This window comes from Falco naumanni, chromosome 1 (genome assembly GCF_017639655.2).
Source record: "Falco naumanni isolate bFalNau1 chromosome 1, bFalNau1.pat, whole genome shotgun sequence".
NCBI lineage: Eukaryota > Metazoa > Chordata > Aves > Falconiformes > Falconidae > Falco > Falco naumanni.
In genome coordinates this window covers 59867915-59887949 of record NC_054054.1, presented here as the reverse complement: position 1 = coordinate 59887949, position 20035 = coordinate 59867915, and the positions used below count along the sequence as shown (strand labels likewise).

Sequence of the window (20035 nt, the reverse complement as noted above, 5' to 3'; positions counted from 1 at the left end):
TTTTCCTGTGCATAAAACAACTGCTCTGTGGTGTTTTGGTTGAACACACCTTGCTGCTCTAAAAACAAAATAAGGGGGTTTAAGTCATTGAGCTCTACATTTTAGTTATTAAGTACAAACTTGGATCAATTAAAAAACATAGAATGCATGATGATACAAAAAAGCAAGGGACACTACCCCTCTGTAGCGGTAAAAACTCCCTAGCAGAATAGCAAGTGAACATGCTTTTAAGAGCTTTCATGATTTTACCGAAATATTCCCTCTTGCTTTAAAGACATACTATAAAAAAAAGTGCACAACTTCTTCAGTACTCTCCCTAACTAGTAGGTTAGAAAGGTCTACTCCCGGACAAATAAAAGTGTCAGTCTTTGACATGGAGTAGAACAGATTTGATAGCCCATTTCTCATCTCTCTTTTGGTGATCAGCAGCAAACAAGGATAAAGTATTAAGGACAAAGACAGCAGTGTCATTGGATCTCTGGCCAACGTAAAGTGTTTGAAAGCTTCGCAGTGTTAGTATTGCAATATGGGCCCAGCAGTGAACAAATCTATTTCCACCTCCCAGCCCACCCCCAGCATCATCTCTAGATCTCTGGTAAGGATACTATTTCATATAGTACAGGCTCAATGTCCTTTGGTGTTAATTTCCTGGTTGCATTTGATTCACAAGGAAGACAAATACACAGTGATTAAAGGGACCTTAACGGCAGGGTACTTCCTCTCACAGACCTTTGATTGTCAGTGTCAGGCAGCAGAGGACACTTGGTGCTTGGCACCATGGTGAGACAAGCTGTAGAACAGGAGGTGATGGAGTGATGACAAGGTGGGTCGGGCCTATCTGTGAGAACTCACAGTGGGAGGACCTTGAAAATCCAGTAGTGACAAGTTCACTGTCATTAAACAAGGCACATAAAAGACCAACTGCTTGGCCCAATAGGTAGAGCTCTTTTAATTTCATTTAACTGCAGCTCTAATAAAAAAGGAAAAAAAAAAAAGTCTTCACTAGATTTTACAAATATATTCTAGATCCAGATAAATCAATTCTTTCTACGAGCGCTGACCACTGGATGCTCTGTTTTAATAAAGTAATTAAAGGTTCATACATACATAGCTTATTTTGAACCTAAAGCAAACATTAACAAATTTAATCTGACTGGCTACAGGATATTAGTTTCCACATAAACTGGAAAGAAATACAAGTTAATTAGCACCAGTTTTCTGGTTGCTTTACAATATCTCTAGCCAGTGTTCTAGAATAAATTGGGCAAAATTAAATATTAAATGTTCATTTTTGTAAGTATTATATCTTGTTTTGGCAGAACAGTCTTAGTGGTTTTGTGAGACTTTAGTATGAAGTATCAGTTCCTAGCTAGGTAATCTTTCTTTTACTGTTGATGTTGCAACAGTTATGAAATTTGATTTAGGGGAGTGTTTTGTTTCTAAATAAAAATGTCAGGTGAGCACTCGCACTTCAACCTGTCATGCTAAAAAGCAGTTACAGAGACTCTGCCAGAATATGCATGGATGTCTACTGAACACTATTAGAAACTAATAGATATATTTTTATTCCACTGTCATTTATTTCATTACTAGAAAAAAAGGTTTATGATGCCAATAGATACCAAAAGCTGACATTTCATGCTAAGATTCCTGATGATATTTAGGGTTTGATTTTTCTTTATTTTTTCTAAATGCAGTAAAATAGCTGATATCATGATTTTAGGTATTTGATTTTTAGTGGCTTATTAACCACACACTACTGTAGTTGTTTCTGAATAAATTACTTTGCTTTTAAAAGTCATACCATATTCACTAGTATACATGTGTATATAAATACATAAACTTTGAAATGCATGTAGCACTGTGCAAAGCCAAAGTCTCATTAATCTTAAGGTACCATGGCCATTTTCTTTAGGTTTTGGAAGTAACAGTAGATCCTTGGGACTACAGCTTTCCTCTGAAAGTCCACTTAAAACCATGCCAAATGCACTGGACACAGGATGGCCCCTAAAACTCCTCATGATTTTCTCTTTTATATTCCTTTCTTGATTCTTAAAAAGCGAAGGGTAGAGCTGGGTATTGTGAATGTGCTATGAGAGGGATCCAGCAGTCAAGAAGACTGTAGACCATTGAAGCAGGACACAAACATACAGGTCCCATGCCTGAAGAGGAAAACAGGTGTTTTCTGGAAAGCTAAAACAAATTTCATTCAGTCACTGCATAATGACAAAGTACATCTAAATAAATATTTATTTAATAAATATTAAATATTTAGCCAGCTTCTGTTTTCTTATTTCACCTGCATCGGTATGGACCATCACTATGGACCTGCTTATATACTTCTTTGGAAGAACTTTTTCAATCAAAATATGCTGTTGTTATCTTCAAAGGCTTTTTTTTTTCATTTCTTTAATATAGTCTCATCTATTTTGATCTTTAGTATACTTAGAAACAAAAGCTTAACTGAATTATTTTAGGCCAATAACAAGGATAGGCTATTACTTTTACATTGCATTGCTCCATAACTTGTACTTTAATGCTTTTGTAGCTATGACACTTTCCTAGATTCTGTGATGATTGTGTTAATTGTGGAAACATCTTTAAATGTTTCCTGGACAGATATTTAAATGTCGGTATTCACTTTAGTGAAAACAAGTAGTCGCTCAGTGCTTTATATTCCTGTGGTGAGCAACCGAATTTTCCTTTGCTGTTTTGCTGTCTTTTCTGAAGTTCTGTACTAGAATTGGCTTAATTCTAAACAAGATGTTTCCCTGATAGGAATAAATATGTATAGAGTGCCACCTGAGTAATTACTGCTGCTGGCCATCATGCTAAGTCTTTCAGCTGCCCCATTTCTGTCCAATCCAATGTGGTTTTAAGGCAACATATAATTTCCCTGTTAAGGCAAGTTATTTATATCCCAGAGGCTATGTGATTGGGGGGGGGAAAGGCAGCATTAGCATTGACGTCTTAAACATATTTTGACACTAATAATATAAGTTTCATCACAGATTGATAAATTGTAAGAATATCTCTTACAACAGACTTCATCACCTATTAGTGAAATACAGTTAAACAAAAGATAACTCCCTTGAAAGGGAACTTTGGAAGTCCTTTCTCCAATCTCCTGCTCAAGCAGGGCCAGACCTGAAGCCAAGGTTGCTCAGGACTTTATGCAGTCCAGTCTTAAAAACCTTCAAATGAAGTTTGTGCAATCTCTGTAGGCTCCCTGCTCCCCAGCTGTATTGTCTCCATGGAGGAGACTGTTTTCCTTATACCCAGTCTGATGCCTTCTGGTTTCAGTTTATGCCTGTTGTCTTTTGTTGTTCTCACATGCACTATGTGAAAAGCCTAATTCAATCTTCTCATTGCCCTCCCATGAGGTCCTGGGGAGCTACTGGTAGGACTCCAAAAGCCATCTCTTCTGGCTGAACAAGTCCTGCAGTTTCAGTTCACAGGCCAAGTGTTCCAGACCCTGAGCAGCTTGGTGGCCCTCCCCTGGAATTGTTCCCTTTTATCAATATCTTTCTTCTGTTGGGAGGATCCTGAAACTGGACTCAGTATTGCAGATGTGGTCTACCAAGCACTGAATAGAGGGGGATAATCCCTTCCCTCAATCTACAGGCTGTGCTTTTATTGATAAATCCCAGGATGCTGCCAGCTCTCTTTGCTGCCAGGGCACACTGCTGGCTCATGCTCAGCTCGCTGTCTGCCAAGACCCTGGGGCCTTTTCCATAGAGCTGCTCTCCAGTCAGTTTTTATCATTTATTTATCCACTCTTCTCAACTGTAAAATCCTAACTTCCAAACAAAAACATTGTGGGAAACAATGTTTCATGATTGAGCTCTTTGTTGTCAAAGCAGGAAATACAGCAGAAGGGTTACAAATTTGTTACTTTCAGCAAATTCAATTTAATATTACATTACAACTAATTCTAATGTGCTTACTTTTTAGAACACCACCATAGAGACTGTAAACTGTTACTCAGTATGTTCTGGTTAGTATCATATATTTAATCTTAATCAAGTTGCTTTTCAGTATTCAGTTATCAGTTACGTAGTGGTTTGGTAGCTTTTATAAGACCCAGCCCAAATTGTGGTCCCTTATTGTATGTATTGGATACCAGAAATATTCTAAAGGAGGTAGTCCCTGACCAAAATAGCTTTTAAATTAAAGCAAACATAAACAAGTTTTTCTTTCCTTTTTTTGGATGTAATAAGAATAACAGAGAATAGTGATAAACAATTAATCAAGTTATTTCTAGCCTAATTTTGTTCAGACTGAATTCATGGTAAAGACCTTTGTTGATTCAGATGAAATATAAACTAGTTCACTTGGTCCTAATTAAAAATGACATGTAATCCTTAGGCCATGGTTTCCAAAGTAGTAATGTGACAGTTTTAACCCCAGCCGTGAAACTAAGCACCACGCAGCCGCTTGCTCACTCCCTCCCTCTGCCCCAGTGGGATAGGGGAGAGAATTGGAAGGGCAGAAGTGAGAAAACTCATAGGCTGAGATTAAGACAGTTTAACAGGTAAAGCAAAAACCAAATGAGCAAGCAAAGCAAAACAGGGAATTCATTCATGGCTTCCCATCAGCAGGCAGGTGTTCAGCCATCCCCAGGAAAGCAGGGCTCCATCATGCATAGCAGTTACTTGAGAAGACAGACACCATCACTCCAAATGCCTCCCCTTCCTTCTCCTTCCCCCAGCTTTATATGCTAAGCATGACATTCTAAGGTATGGAATATCCCTTTGGTCAGTTGGGGTCAGCTGTCCTGGCTCTGCTCCCTCACAACTTTTTGTGCACCTGCTCACTGGCAGAGCACAGGAAACCTGAAAAGTCCTTGATTTAGAGTAGGAACTACTTAGCAACAACTAAAACATCAGTGTGTCATCAACATTATTCTCATACTAAATCCAAAACACAGCACTGTACCAGCTACTGAGAAGAAAATTTACTTAATCTCAGCCAAAACCAGGACACAAGAATAACAGAGAATGATGATAACCAATTAATCTGGTTATTTCTAGACTAATTTTGTTTGGACTGAGTTAATGGTAAAGACTTATGTTGCTTCAGATGAAAAGGATTATATTTCATTTGGTCCTCATTGATATTGACATGTAACCGTTAGGCTATGGCTTCCAAAGTAGTGATGTGACTCTTGATTTGGAAAACAGGAGATGGGCTTTCTTTTTCAGTGTCCAGAAACAGTCAGCTTCTGAAAAGTTGAGATGCCCAGAGCCAAATTTTAAATTTAACTTTTGGCTACATTTTCATAGTTATTTAGGTATCTGAAGGTGAAAAACACACTCTCTGTTGTGTTTTTTCCCAGTAAATGTTACCTTTGAGTAGTAAAGTCTGCACATGGCACAGAATTATGAAGGTACTTAATCATTTCTCAAAAATTTAATAAGCTCTTCTTTACTTCTTTGGGTTCCTAGACAACATTCAAAGCATCTGTAAGATCGCATTATGCCCCTCTATATTTGAAAATAGGACTTGGACTGCTAAGTTGTTTCAGAGTTTTTGAAAATGAACGAAAGAGCTGAATAATTTTAAATAGTCTTTAATATGAAGAGCTTAGAGCACTTAAGGAAGTGCAGTGGGATAATTTTTCTCTTTTTCCATCTGTTAAAACAGAAGGATAAGAAATGGTTTCCATCCCGGATAGCCAGCACAGGGTTTTGTTGTTTCTATATTTTAGGTACTCATATACACAATTTAAACTCCTATCATTGGAATAAAAAGGTCCTTTTCAAGCTCCTTAGGGAAAAGAGAGAGTTCTTTGATGTTTTATAAAGAAGCCATGTTTATTTCCATTTCTCTAAGGACATGCTGAAAATCAGATGAGAAACACCCAATAGCACACTTTGGATTAGGCACACCTGGAGGCAAAAGTTTCTTCGTGATATGGAACCTTCTGTGGCAGCACAGTGATAGGGCTGTATATAACTGCAGTGTCACAGGTTGCTCAGAATCGGTTTTTTTCCCTTGTTAGAGCTGTTGATTTCTGCTCTGAATACCTTCTCGTATAGCAAGTAATGATTGAGAGAATTTCTGTATCTCCTTGTAGTATGTTTAGCCTAATCAACTAGATTTTTTTATTGTCTGTAATAACAAGGGTGCTAACCATATCTGATAAAAGGTGGTTCTCATTACCTTGAAGATTTTAAAATACCTTGTGGTATCTAGTAGTCAAGTTTAGCCAGTGTCTCAAATCTCCTCTGCAAATACTCTTGTAAAATTAGATTGCTTTTGCACTTGTCAGGAAGTGGCAATCAAATCAAATGCTGATTCTTTAGGATATGGTAGATGCCATTTATCTTTAATATGCACCAGTGTGTAATTCTTATATGCAAAGTCAGTCAGTTGTCTCATGCAATTGCTTTATTACCATCTTCAACCTACTTTTTTGTTGATTTTGGCTATTGGTGAATTTCCCCTTCATGACGTTTGAGGAATCAGATAACTGCATGAAATTGTTGCTTAATTCATAAGTTTTACAAATAAAGAAAGAACTGAACACCATGTTTATAGACACAACTGCCAAATGGTCTATAAACTATGAATCTGCAAGGAGTTATTCCTGCAGGTAATCAATCCAGTCACATGAGTTTGAACTAAGCGTGTAAGTAGAAGCTTGTTAAATCCAAGTCTAAAATTATTATTTCATTGAAAGTTTCTCTGAGTGAATAGCCTCTTTAGTTCAATTGGTAGGTATTAATTTAAAGCCCAATCTACAGTGGATTCAATTGCACCTGCTGCTGTACTTTGGCCTAAAATAAGATGAGATATTTGCTAACCAATTTTAGAGTGCTAGCCAGATACATCCTATCTCAGTAGACACCAATAAGCAGAATTGAAAGGCAAAGAGGAAAGTAACCAGCAATTTTAATACATATCAAAATAAAGTTTGAAATTAGAGCCGTCAAAATATCTGTTAAAAGGTAAGGAAAAAAAAAATTAATAAAATAAACCACTGCCTCCTCCAGGCAGCTTACCTAATTTACAATGCCATCCTGGAATAAATGTTTCTTCATGTTGCAAGGAAGAAAAAGACACTGAGACTTTTGTTAAGGATTTATCTACTAGCTGTCTTACATTGAGCACTGTTTACAGAAGAAAGCCCTACACTAGAAAGATTTTGCTCTTGTAGTTACTATGGGAGGTTCTCAAAGCAGCAGTGAAACTCCAGAACATTTGGAGAGTTCCAAGGACTTATTTTAGTGGTAAGCTCATGCTAACTCTTTGACTGGAATAATATTTCTTGTGTCAGCACAGGTGTGTCTTCAGCAGGGCTCTAGTTCACATTCATAATTGATGTAACTTTAAAGTGTATATCAGGTTAATCAATTTTGTGAGGTTGATTTCATCATTATCAGGGCATTTGTGGCTGGAAAATTATTGGAAAGTTGAAAGAGACTCATGGGAATAATCTCTAGTTTTCTTTCACCCTTTTAGAGGAAGATCACAGACTAGTACATTTTATACAGATCACCCTTACAACTTAAGTCTGACTCTGTTTTGAAGGATGGATTCAGATAGCATCTGTAGGAAAAATGCCTTTTAGCAGCCATTCAATTATCTATTGCAGGATAAGACAATAACAAAGGATCAAGTAGAAGACAGTGTTTCTGTTGCACAAGTTAAAGTAGGATTCACTCCAAAGCAGTACTGGCTTTTGCAGTCAGGGATTTTATACCTACCATGCTTTTCAACAGTAAAAGTCTTTGCACCTCATCTCTTTTTTTTTTTTTTTCTTTTTTTTATCTCCCAGTACAATAGCTGTCCGTGTTTAATCACTCTGTATTGATAACCACTTGATGTTTATGTGCAATTTCTGGTCTGTTCCAGTAAAAAAATGAGAGGACAATCAAATAAAGGTGGCAGATTCAAAACAAAGGGGGAGGCATTTTTCCACACAGTCTAGAACTGAACTATGGGACTCCTTGCCTCAGTATATTGCAGATACTAAAGTTTTACACAGGTTTAGAAAAAGTCTAGACAAACTAATGAGAGGAATTGATTAGTATAATGCTCTCTTCAATGAAATTAATGACATTCTTACCACTGATTTTTGTAAGATTTATCCAAATCATAACCCTCTATGTACCAATTCAGAACTTGCCCAAGATGTCAAATTAGTATTGCAATGTCTAGTGGATAAGTCATAATCCAAATATTGAATTAGTTTTTGATTTGTCAGACATGTTATCTTGTAGTAAAAATGTACTGAATATTCAGCCCTTATATGTAAGCTGAATATATTTTTGTCATAAGTGTTTCTTACGTTTTGTAAGAAGCATGTATTTCCTCCAGGGAACAGTACCAATTATTTATCATCAAATTAAGAGTACTATATAACATATAGCAAAAAACCTCTACATGGTAGGAAACTTGTTAGCAATAATTAGAGGGCTCTTAAAATTTACAGAAATCTATCAAGGATGAAAATACAGTAAGTCAAGGCAATTCTTCAACTGAATAAACAGGAAAGAAAAAAATTCTAAGCGTATCATAAAAATATAAAAACACAAATTTAACCAGGGACCACACTAGAAACTGTAGAGATATAGATATAGATATATTTTACAGTTACAGTGAAAACTTGGCATCATTTTGTTTTTAATGAGGAACTGGATATTGAAAAACTAACCAAGAAAGGTTCCAATCTAAGAAGTTGCTACATGTATTAACTTTTGCAGTACATTTCAAAGGCACTTCCGGAGAGACAATGTATGCCACATTAGACAAACTAAGAGGAATAAGAAACAGACATCTTTTCATAAAGCAAATCTAGATAAAAATCTTCAGCAAAGTAAATTGCATTTAGTTATATTAAAAGACTGAGAGATAAGAAATGATCCGTACTTTTTTTTTCCCCCAGAATAATCATTATAGCTTAAGTAAGTTAAGCTAACTCTACTGATCCATAGAAAGAATTCCACATCTGGAAAATCTTTGCTACATCTGTGTTGGGGTTTTGAGCTTTTTGGTGCTTTGTTCACCAGTTCCCATGACTCTAACTTAAACCTCTCTCTTATTTTCTTAAGTGCATTCCAGTTCAACTGAAGATGGTGTGATCATTTCATTTCCTGAGATCCGTTAGTTAAGCTTCCTAACCTGTTTTCCTTAAACAGAAAAAAAAAAACTGAAATGTAAAGCAACATAAAAAAAAAAAAAGACAAAGTGTCTTTGTAGTATTCTGCAGTATGGACAATCATTTGTTTGAATGATTGTCCATAGACTTCAGTCTACAGACCAAAGCATGATGGAGAATTGTAATTGTCAAAGATAACAGGCAAGTAAATGCATTATTGCAGACTTCCAGCTGTGTTTAGCAAGTAGCAGCAAGGACAGTGCTACTAGATGAGACACATTCCAGCACTGAAACTCCCGGTTTGCCATGCACCATGCAGTAGCAGCACTGCTTAAAATCTGAATTGTGTTGGCCAGGCCAGTACAGTGCAGACAACCAGAAAAGAGTTGGCTCCTGTATTTCTGCTGATAAGAAGCAGCAGATTTCATTAATTCAGTCAGGTGAACTCAAAGGCATAATACTTGCCTGACTTTGCAGCAATTAGACATTTATCCATCCGTAGAACAGTCTTTTAAGAAACAAGAAAAGTGCTGTATTCTGAGCAATTCTGGTTTATGCTGTCAATAGCTCAAATTTTGGTGTACACTTTTATCATAGAATTAGGATATCCTCTTTCATCACAGCCTGTAGCAAGGCATGTTCTGGTCATTGTGCTAAACAACCTGATTTATTAAATATTGGTGTTTACTACTGAATCTTTCGAATTATTGGAGCAAATAACAGTTAAATCATAGAAGGAATTTAGGTGCATTGTAGCTTAATTCATGAAGTGCTAATGGCCTTCATATTTCGTCAATTAAAAGATTAAGTTCTTTGAGCAAGAAAAAGCTAATTCATATTACCAGACACACAAAAAAATCCATACATTATCCGTAACTGCAGGATAAAATACATTTCAGAGGAGCAGTTATCACCAAACCAAAATTTACAAGATGCCAAATTTTAAATTAAGGATTATTCTTAAAGAGCGCCCACATAGATTAAGGTAAGAAAACCAGAGGCATAATTCTGCTCTCCAGTGACATTGGAAAATATGCATGCCATTATGATTTAACTATCATCATAACTGTAATATCTGCTTATAGTTAACGGATTTTGAAGGTGCAATACAATTTTTTTTTCTTTCTTTCATTGCCTGCTCTGGATCTCTGGAGTGAAACACAGTGCCTAACTTGCAAACCAAAGTCAGTAAATTGCTTCACATCTAAACCTCAGAGGACACACACTACTCTGTAGCTTAGACTGCAGTGCTGCATTTTGAGCAGTATAAACGCATAAAGGAATGTACCAAACCTTATAGGTCACCGATTTATTTCTAAGAAGATTCAGTTAAGTTTCCTATGCACCCTTCTAATTTATACTGGACATTTTTGAACTTTCTGGATTTAATGAGTTTCATTAAAAATAGGGACTTCATTCCCAGTTTCAAGAGTTTTTATGGAGGTTGAGCTGGATTACACTCCATCGTGCCCTTCAACTCTGCTTCCCCCCAAGTCCTTCTGCCTTCAGTGCCCTACCCCAAACATCTCCTGAGTGTGTTTACTGGGCTTTCTCAAGGAAGACCAGTATCGCTCCAAGCCTCCAGGTCCAGAGCTGACCACAATTACTTTGCCAGACCTCTGCCCATGAAGTCACATCTTCATTCTAAGCAACAGTTTACTTATTCTAAGGCACCTAAAGCTTTTAAGTAAACCACCCAATCTTGCATAGTATGTGGGGTATTTTTTAATAATGTTCTTGTTTGCTTGCTTACACAAAAAACACAAAAATAACAAATCCAGCGTTCTTTTTCTTCATTGATTTCCTCACTTTTGTGGTATTTACTTCTGGCTTAAGTTCAGTCATCTTAACATAGGATCTTACTGTAGGTCATGTTATATCACTTGAATGTGGGAGTCTTTCCAGCTCGTTTTCCAGAGCATTTTCCTATTCATTAGCACAATAACAGAAAGTGATGGCTCAGTCTATGATAAACTGTGAAACTAAGTTCATCTCTACCATCTTTTGCTAAGGCTTTCTTGACACCTATTCAATTAATTTTCTTCATAGTTCAAGTTTCAGCCTTCCTCTTGGGTAAGTTTCCATTCATTCAAGCCTTTTCCTCAGGAATAGGAAAGAAAAGCAGTTCCCCTAATGCTATTTGTCATGAACTCTCTACCACAAGAGCTGACCAAAAAGCAAAGTTAGGCCTCTGAACCAGAACCTGGAACAAAACTTCCTTATTCAGTAGTGCCTACAAGGACTCACAACCCATGTGCATGTTCCCCTGTTAGCATATACAGCAGCCCATACTGTACAATGTTTCTTGTAAACATATGTCTTAACTCAATATGATTGTATTCCTTGTCTTCCTTTCCCGTATGCTTTTACGGCAGTTTTTCATTGTTCTTTTAAAGGGTTCATTCAACATGTAATTAGATGAGCATGATTAATTATCTCATCTTTCATAAGGGAGAGCTACCCAATTGCAGAACAAAGCAGACCTTTAATGGGAATTGAACACTTTCACGATGTTCTTACTGTGGCTATACTTCATTTTTCATCTCTTGGCATTACAGTAGTCAGCTGTAGTATGCTCAGCCAACTGTACAAAATCTACGTACCTGAAATATTGAGAGAGATGTGAATCCCTAAAAGTTGTAGTAATTGTTTAGCTGTGGATCTTGATGTGGATTTGTGTTCAAATGCATGCTGTCAATTTTTAAATGGGATTTATAGCCTGGCTTGCAATTCAGGCAATAATTCCTGGTTTTCATTATGCACAAATCTTCTATCCTTGCAAAATATATATCCTTCTTCATGTACTCTGTGGGCTAGCTTGTGATTCACCTTTGCACAGATAGACTGAAGGTTGTGATTGCCTTAGAGATTTGTGTTGAAAGTGAGTCACAGTGTTGTTTCCCCAACTGTTTAAGTTCAGGGATTCGGCATTTTCTGTAAACCAGATCACCGAAATGATTCACATTAAGTCTATCTGGTTTTTAACCTATGTTGTTTTAGTGAGCTGGCTTTCAGCAAGCTGTGCAAACAGTTGCTCCAGTACCAAATGAGGTAAGAGTTTAGTGTAATAAGGGTGACACAGACAAAAAAAAATGTATGAAGGAAGAAATATTTCCTGTAGCACCCTTCTGCTGCTAGTGTCTTAGGAAATAAATGCCTGAAAGAAGCTGCACAAGGTGTAGATAGTCATAGAGAATTTTGCATAGAAAATGTATTTAAATACTAAGAAGATGCAATTCTAACTGACCTAGAATTAGGACTTAAAGCAGTCACAGAGCCATTCAGAAGCTACTACAACAGTCTTTGGTGTTTAACAGCAATGATGGAGTTCCTTCAGAGATTTAAGACTCTTACAGCCATCTGTTTGCAGAATAAACATATCCCCTTTTGCCCCTGTGTTTGCTGTGCTGGTGTGATCATGAGGTACATACATGAGCTGCATAACCATCCTCATCCGGACTCCCCGGTACAAGACATGTGACTTACATCAGTTCTGCTGCCTTTTGGGACTCTCCCACCAGTACAGTGTCCATTGCATTAGTCCTCTAATCTGTCCCTGCTGAACTGAATTTTCTGTGGATCCTTTAGCATTTCAAAACTTACATCACACATTCACAATGCAAACCATTTCTTTACATAGACTGTTGATATATTACCACGCTTTAGTCCTTCCCTTTCTCGCTAAGGGCTACTGTTCCTAACAGAGGTCCCTACCATTAACATCTTTTTTTTCCTGCCAGGAGTATAAAGATCATGTAACCCCCGTGCAGAGAGAGCTCTGCTGGGAACTGTGAAAGCAGTGTGTGTTTACAGTAACACTAGACACCAGTTCAGAACACATCAGCATTTTTTGCCCAACAGGAATCCAGTACATTGGTTCTCAGGCAAATAGGAGCAGAATAGACCTAAGGTCGCCATGTGCTTGATGCTAACGCACAGTTCAGTTCTTTGTTTCAAGCTTCAGCATCACACTTATCTAGCCTTTTCTGAGCTTCCTTGTTTGGTAGATGTTGGCAGTTGGTCTCCTATTATTTTTCCAAGACAGCTTCTTTAATGGTGTGATTTTCATTGACAAAATAAACACAGTAATTGCAAATGTTTTCACAACCTTCTCTGTGTCCACAAATTCATTCTTGTCTTTACACACCACACAGCAATGTGAAAGTCAAAAAGAGAAAAAGTCCCTTTTTCCATAAAATGCTGCAAAAAATATAACCTTCTCCAGAATATGAAGTTTTGCAACAAGTATGAAGTTAGATGTGACAAGCAAGCAGGGCATTTATGGAAGAACTTTAAGAAATTACAATATTCAAAAAACTGGAGATAACCTAGACTTCCTTAGTAAAACAGAAAATATTTCATTTGGGATATATTTACATTTACTTTGTATTGCCTCTCAGAGAGGAAAAATATAACTACTGAAGATCAAAATATACTGGGGTGGTGGTGAGATATGTTTAAAATTTCATAGGCAGGTATGAGAACTATGTATAGACCATGTTTTGGTTGGTGGACAGTAGTACTTTGCTGAAAACATAGCAAGGACATGTGCATAGATATATAAGATGTGTATAAAGATCTTAATTTGAAAAGAGACTGAAAATACTTTCTCTGCAGTCTTCTCACCTCCAAGGCATGGTAAGCTTTAAAAAGGGCCTGATTCCTCTAGACGAAGACTAATAAAAGATTTTTAATATTGCAAGCCCACAATCCAGGATCTAACTAATGTATCTTTGATCTAAATTAATTTTCAATATCCATCAAAGACATACCTGAGATCTTTTTTGAAAGTTTACTTAAAATCATAGAATTGTAGAACGGTTTGGTTTGGAAGGGACCTTAAAGATCATGTAGTTCCAACCCCCCTGCCATGGGCAGGGACACCTTCCACCAGACCAGGCTGCTCAAAGCCCCATCCAGCCTGGCCTTGAACACTACCCAGGAATGGGGCATCCACAGCTGCTCTGGGCAACCAGTTCCAGTGCCTCACCACCTGCACATCATCCTAGCTGCCAGAAGTTCTTGCATAGTAATTTGGTTGTCCATATATTGAAATCCTACAGTTCTTACACAGGGGAGGAGGTTTTCAACATCAAATAACTAGGTTATTCAGAATGAAATGAGGTTAATTAGTAACTGAATCTAATCCTATCAACTGAAACTCAGAGCTGTCATGACTTTTTAGGGACAGAGCCTTTCAAAGCTTGTTTAATATTGAAGGACTTACGTTAAAATGTGGTTTTTAATTGCCCTTTTGGGTTTTCTTATGGATTTGCATATACAGTATAGATTTATGTTTTGACCTTCTGAAATATATTTCTGTTTTATTTCTGACTTTTGTGACCAGCTAGTCCAGCTCAAATTTATTATCGGTACACTGACAGCTGCTCATTCCACTATCAACTCCAAATTTCATACAGTCTTTTAAGAAGAGTACACCAAGATTAAGAGAGTATACCTGTTTGTCTACAAGAGTACAACGTTTTTGCCTATAACTTATGGTGAAAGTTTTCACTGAACTTAAAGAAGTATTTTGTTTTATTAAGCATTTCTAGTACTTGACTAAAGTGTAGTAAGTTTGGATTGAGAAAAATTACCAACATTCTTGTAAAAAAGCCATCCTTTCATATCCCCTTCAAAGAACTTCAATGTTTCTCTTGTTTGCTTCCTTATGCAAAAAGTGTTAAAGAGCACCGACACGAAAAAAATCTCTTGCTTTTCTTTCAAATGTCACCTGTAGACACACTTGTTCTCAGCAAACAGGGCTGAGCTGATTTAACCCATGAAAAAGCATCCAGTGGGTGTCTGTTGTTTCAGTTAACCTTTCAGTTAAAAGGCTGAAGTCTTGATATGACAAATTTTATGTCTGAATACCAGGTCCTTTTTCACAGGGAAGGGGTAGCAGGTTATCGAGGGGTTGTGAAACTTTCTGAGCAAAGCAAACCTACTTTCAGGGTTGGCTCTTTCTAAAAAGGGCATGAATTATGATACTGTTACATACTTCCTCTAGTGTTACATTGCGCTCATTTGTCATATTAAGTTTTGCTATTTCAATTTTGATTTTTCTAACTGCTATGTTTAAATATATACTGTTGAGGACTTGCACCATAGCTGATACATGCATCCTTCTGTTTTACATTTGCACAATTTTTTTTCCATTAGTTTTGTATTCACAAATTTTATTTTGTCTTTACACATGTTCCACAGATTAATTAGTCCTAGTTTGGAGGAAAAACATACACAAACTCAACACTTTTTTCCATGTCAGGTCAGTTTTTTGAATCTTTGTACCACCTTAAATGTTTCCCTTCTTTTCTTGATGTGCTCATGCTTTAAATACTTGTAGACTGTTATTATTACTCTCCCCTTGCATTATTAGCTGTCGTTTGGCCAAGCAGAATATGTTTTAATCTTTCCTCATAAATCAAACTCTCCAGCCCCTTAATCATCTCTTTTGTTGTTATCTGAATTCAAAACTGTCTTTCAAAACTTGTTGACATCTTTGTGGTACTGCAGAGGCTAAACCTGCATGCTGCATTTGAGAAAGGATTCTTTTCTGCCAAACAGAGTATATCTTGTTGTTCTTTATGGAAATACTAAGAATGCAAATAATAGTTGATATAGGTGAGCAAAATATTTCATATTGTGAGTAAAACATGTGGAATAGAAAAGAAGAAATGCCATACATTTTACCACACTTCTCAGTCAAACATTTGAGATATATATCCTTTCACCATTACTGCAATACTTTATTTTTAATAAATATACATTTAAAATATTACTTTAACTTATCAATCTCAGATGTGAGCTTTGACTTCTTGTTTGTTTGCTTCCTCAACTTCTTTGGGGAGTGTTTTATTTCCTTCTTCCAATTCCCATATTTTCCTAGGAATTTCTACATCATCTACTTATAAATGTGAAATAATTTCTCCTTTATTTCCCAAATTCTTTCTTTCCCTCACCCCTTCTGTTATGAATTACTTAAAGAAACAGTTGTACTTACTTGCTACCAGTGTACATAAAGATCTGTAAGTAGTTTTTCCATGTATGTGTTGCTGCTGCTATTTTAGATAATCACATTTTTTCAAGGCCTAATTTTGCCAGTTCCAGAGTCATTAATACCTTGCAATGAATTTAAGTGCAAGACTCATATTTCCTATTTTCTTTTAAGAAACTTATAAATTCAGTATTGTAATTATGTGTCCTGGTTTCAGCTGGGATAGAGTTAATTTTATTCTTAGTAGTTAGTACAGTGCTGTGTTTTAGCTATGATGTGAGAACAATGTTGATAGCACACTATGTTTTTAGTTGTTTCTGGGTAATGTTTACACTGAATCAAGGACTTTTCATTTTCTTGGGTCCTTCCAGCCAGAGTGCTGGAGGGGCACAAGAAATTGGGAGGGAACATGGCCAGGACAGGTGACCCAAGCTAGCCAAAGAGGTGTTCCATGCCATATGACATCATCCTGAGTATATAAACTGGGGGAAGAAGAAGGAAGGTGGGGACATCTGCCATTATGGCATGTCTTCCCAAGTAACCACTATGTGTGTTGGAGCCCTGCTTCCCTGGGGATGGCCAAACACCTGCCTGCCCATGGGAATTGGTGAATTAATTCTTTCTTTGCTTGTGTGCGCAGCTTTTGCTTTACCTTTTAAATTGTTCTTATCTCAACCCTTGAATTTTACATTCCTTTCCAATCCTCCTTCCCATTCCTCTGGGTGGGAGGGAGTGGGCAAGTGGCTGCGTGGTGCTTGGTTGCCAGCTGGGGCTAAACCACAACAGTTCTCCTATGTAGCCCACCTCATCATCTAGATATATTTTTAACAGCAAATGACTACCGTATTTTCAGACTGAAGAAAACCGGAGAAGATAATCTCAGTTTCAGACCCAGTTCATACGGGAATACCACCATATATTGCTTACTTTTCAAAATAATTACTTGACTTGACAGTTAAACAGTATTAGGTCAGATACCAAGATATAGCAAAACACGTCAGGGTGTCAGCCCTACAAACCCAAGGTTCACACCTTCACGTTGCTTTTGAGTCTGTGAAGTGCAGTTTGCTAAACATATAATAATGAAAAGCCCTCCTAAAATAATCTGGGGGAATTTGCCAGGCAGTAGCTAGCCTCAGGACCCCAAAGTCAGGCTAAATACTGCTGTACCCTACCAGCCTCCTGGCCCCAAAACCAGCTAGTCCAAGTTGAATATTCTTCCCCAGCCAGCCCCCAATACCAGTGCTGTAACTTTGACTCTAAGTCAAAATTTTCCATGCACTGTAGTAATGCTCCAGAGGGCAGATATGCCATGTCTAAAATCAAATGCCAGCAGGAACAGCAAAGTGCATGCAGAAGCAATTTTGGCTGATTAGCTGTGAAGTAAATTAAGTAAAGATATGAAGAAATCCAATTCCTAGAACAGCAAACCAGAGTGTCTCATTAAAACCTCATTTAATAGTGTTGCTAACTTAATGCAGTAAATATGAAACATTAAATTCTAATAATAACTTTAGCTGAAGTTTTAGATTTCCTTTCTAAGTGTTTAAGGTATGCTCTGTACATTCATTATTCACAAAGACTTTATTATGGATAACAAGATATATCTTTCAGTTGTTATGGTGACTGCTTTAATCTTCAGGACAATTATGTTTGACACTCCATATAAAGCTTTAACTTGCATCTGTGATACATTAAGCTTACAAAAGGTGAAGTGAAACATTAGATTCTTTATCTCTTAAAGATTAAGCATTAGAACTTGTAATCAGCAGTTGCTGCAAGACTTCAGTTGAAATAATGAACACCAGAAGAAAGACATCCTCCAAAACAGCATGCAACACTTAATGGAGTATCACAGGTTTTCTTTTTTATTATAAAAAAAGTAACATAATTGTAGCCAATATCCTGAAAAAAATTCTCTTCAGTGCAAAGATGAAAATTATTTTAAATTATGTTCATTCCATTCCAACATTTATTCCATTCCATCAGAGCAGGACATAAGGAAAGTTCTCACTAGCGATGTAATAGCTGAATTTTAATTGCCAAATGGAGACACGCATTTAAAACTACAGTAGATTACAGATACACTTGCTTTTCTCTCTTGCATCTTTCCTTCTTTTCCTGTCTCTGCTTCGCAAAACTGTGTATACCAGTCTCCCTCCCAACTCCAGCAGAACGTTTTCATTCTGTAAGATATTAGATGAGGGACTAATCAATCTTCTACCTTTTTGTGAGATGAAGTAGTGGGGTCACTAAAAGCCCAGGTGAGATGGGTTCTCTCATTCATTCAACCTGTTACAGGGCTGGTAGCAGCTCAGAGCTGTGTTTGCAAAGACTTCCCAGGCTGTACATATCTCAGGTGAGAAAATACCTTCTGAGCTGTTGATCACTAACCTCCAGTGCTGCAGAACTGCTATGAAATAGAGTTTCTCAGAGGCTTGCCAATGGCTACAACAAAGGGACTTTTGGAAGGATGAAAAAAGGAATGTCTACAAAAGATCAAATTTCTGTACCAAATCATTATCAAGTATTTAAGAAAAACTTGCTAGAACTTTTAAAGATCAGGAAACTAACATTTCATTCATTTTCCCCAAAGGACTGGATTTTAAATGAATATGTAAATAAAGCACCTCAAAGAAGTTGTGTCGCAGAGAACTCCAGGACAAATGGTTAAAGCATGGCAGACATCAGAAACTGAAATCTGGAGTCTGGGGAAGTTAGGCAGTATTAAAAATAAATACCCAGTCTAACTATGCAAATAAACATTTGCACAAAAATGGAGCAAGAAGTTACCATGCACAAACTTTCCAGCAGTGCTTTAATTAGTGAAATCTTGAAATCTACTGATGATCTGTTCCAATACCTACCTAAAAGTTTAGATTCAGTTTGGATCCTACTTCCTACATTGTTGCTTCCTATGAAAATTCCAGTATTTCTCCTGTTTTCTCTGCCACTGAGGCCACAAACCAGCAATTCAGGGAGGGTTACATCATGCTTGTCTTCACCATGACAAACTCTGTACAGATTGTGTTTCACAGTGCTGCAATGGCAGCAGCATGGGTGAGAAGGGAGGAGGACAACTCAGCCTCTTTACATCACTTAGTAAAACACACATTACATAGGGCAGTTCTAATTAATACAACTTACATGAGCCCCCTAAATCACACTAAATCTTCTGAGGAATGAGCTTTTTCCATCTTACCCTGCAAGCACTGGGACTTTTTCCTCGGTTTAAAATTTCTAGCTGTTCTTTGATCTCTCTGTTCAGAAAGATCTCAGTCTGTACTCTGAATTATCTCCCCACTCACCCTCTGATTTAGATGAGTCCAGCTCGCATAACACTCCCCCCACTCCCATTCTTCTCACTTCTCTGTACACAGACACCAGCCAGCCACTGCGAGATTATTTTAAACTCAGTGAGACACATTTTACAATAAAATCGGGTTTATTCACAATCAGTGTTCATGTTGGTCATTGCAGGCAAGCTCAAAGATTTTGTTGCTTTAATATCTTATTAATATTGTGCCATTTTGTATAAGGGATGTCTAAAGAGGAGGACCTTTAATCCAAGGAACTCTCCATCTTAGTATGACTGAGTAAACATGAACAGGAGAGAGGGAAAGAGAGTGGGAGAGAGAAAAAAAAACAGAAGACAAAGAAGGAAAATTGCTAACTGTGAACAAATATTATATAGAGAGAATTTTGATAGGAACTAAAAACAGGGAGTTGTTTGTTTGGGAAGTGATGGGCTGTTTGGAGGGGGTTTTTTTGGTTTTTGTTTGGGTTTTTTGTGTTTTTATGTGTGGGACCTGCAATTTTCTATTATTGTAATTTTGTGTACAACCACATATGCATTTCCACTGGAAAGAAAGAAGTACCTTAGGCCATGTATTTTATTCTATGAAATTATATTAATCCTGCCATATTCCCAG

General features: G+C 37.1%; 1 protein-coding gene across 1 annotated transcript in view; it reads left to right on the top strand.

Annotated features, from left to right (window-relative positions):
• DLC1 (DLC1 Rho GTPase activating protein) overlaps positions 1-20035 on the top strand; it is a 230857-nt gene that overhangs the window by 101521 nt on the left and 109301 nt on the right. The gene's annotated exons all lie outside the window — the stretch shown is intronic.